This window comes from Lampris incognitus, chromosome 4, assembly GCF_029633865.1.
Source record: "Lampris incognitus isolate fLamInc1 chromosome 4, fLamInc1.hap2, whole genome shotgun sequence".
NCBI classification, from domain to species: Eukaryota; Metazoa; Chordata; class Actinopteri; order Lampriformes; family Lampridae; genus Lampris; species Lampris incognitus.
In genome coordinates, this window is record NC_079214.1 from 41,084,151 (window position 1) to 41,085,712 (window position 1,562).

The following is a 1,562-nucleotide window of genomic DNA, read 5'->3' on the forward strand; positions in this document are numbered from 1 at the left end:
AGATAGGCTACAGCAGCAGAAGACCACACCGGGTGCCACTCCTGTCAGCTAAGGACAGGAAACTGAGGCTACAATTCGCACAGGCTCACCAAAATTGGACAATAGAAGATTGGAAAAACGTTGCCTGGTCTGATGAGTCTCGATTTCTGCTGCAACATTCGGATGGTAGGGTCAGAATTTGGCGTCAACAACATGAAAGCATGGATCCATCCTGCCTTGTATCAACGGTTCAGGCTGGTGGTGGTGGTGTAATGGTGTGGGGGATATTTTCTTGGCACACTTTGGGCCCCTTAGTACCTATTGAGCATCGTGTCAACGCCACAGCCTACCTGAGTATTGTTGCTGACCATGTCCATCCCTTTATGACCACAGTGTTCCCATCTTCTGATGGCTACTTCCAGCAGGATAACACGCCATGTCATAAAGCTCGAATCATCTCATACTGGTTTCTTGAACATGACAATGAGTTCACTGTACTCAAATGGCCTCCACAGTCACCAGATCTCAATCCAATAGAGCACCTTTGGGATGTGGTGGACCGGGAGATTCACATCATGGATGTGCTGCCGACAAATCTGCAGCAACTGCGTGATGCTATCATGTCAATATGGACCAAACTCTCTGAGGAATGTTCCCAGTACCTTGTTGAATCTATGCCACGAAGGATTAAGGCAGTTCTGAAGGCAAAAGGGGGTCCAACCCGGTACTAGCAATGTGTACCTAATAAAGTGGCCAGTGAGTGTATACTAGGGCACCCCGGTAGCTCACCTGGTAGAGTGTGTACCATATTTTAAGGTTGAATCCTTACTGCAGCAACCTGGGTTTGAATCCAGCCCAAGCCCTTTGCTGCATGTCATTCCCTCCCTTTCCTGTCTCTCTCTACTGTTGTCAAATGAAAGAAGAAAATGTAAAAAATATATACATACCCTTGCATACACCTATGTGTATACACATGGGCAATTGGCCTATAGATGTGATATCTTCTTCTCTGTGTTCTTTGTTGGCAGTACTCTATGAAGCTTTTTTTTTAAATAAATCCAACTTGACTAAGAAACATTATTCCTCTGATTAAAGATCATTGGGTTTAAAATCAGGGCTGCAGTCTGATACAATCAAAACGTGTGCACTGCAAAATGCTGCTGGCTGCCCAGACTACAGTATTGTGCTATCCAAAGATCAAGCCGAAAACCAAACTGTGTTGGATGCTTCCACAAGGTCACACATTTAACATCATATCACTACATCACAATATTAATCAGGTTTTCATGGCTTTTAATTATGACATTATGATCTGAGTGGATTCTGCAGCCATGAAAAAGTCAGCTTCAATTATCCAACACTTCTAATAAGGGACAAGAAAAAAAATGAAGAAAACGAAAATTGAAATCAGTGGGCAGATTTTGTTTTATATTTTTCCCTTCCACAAAACTTGATTGCATCATTGCTCAGAATGGACAGCTTGCTCAATAATTCATATAATTAGTTTTTCTCCTTAAGCAAGCTCTCTTGTTTCAGTAACCTGCTTCAACCTTCGCACCGGCCCCTGTCTTATTAATCAGCCC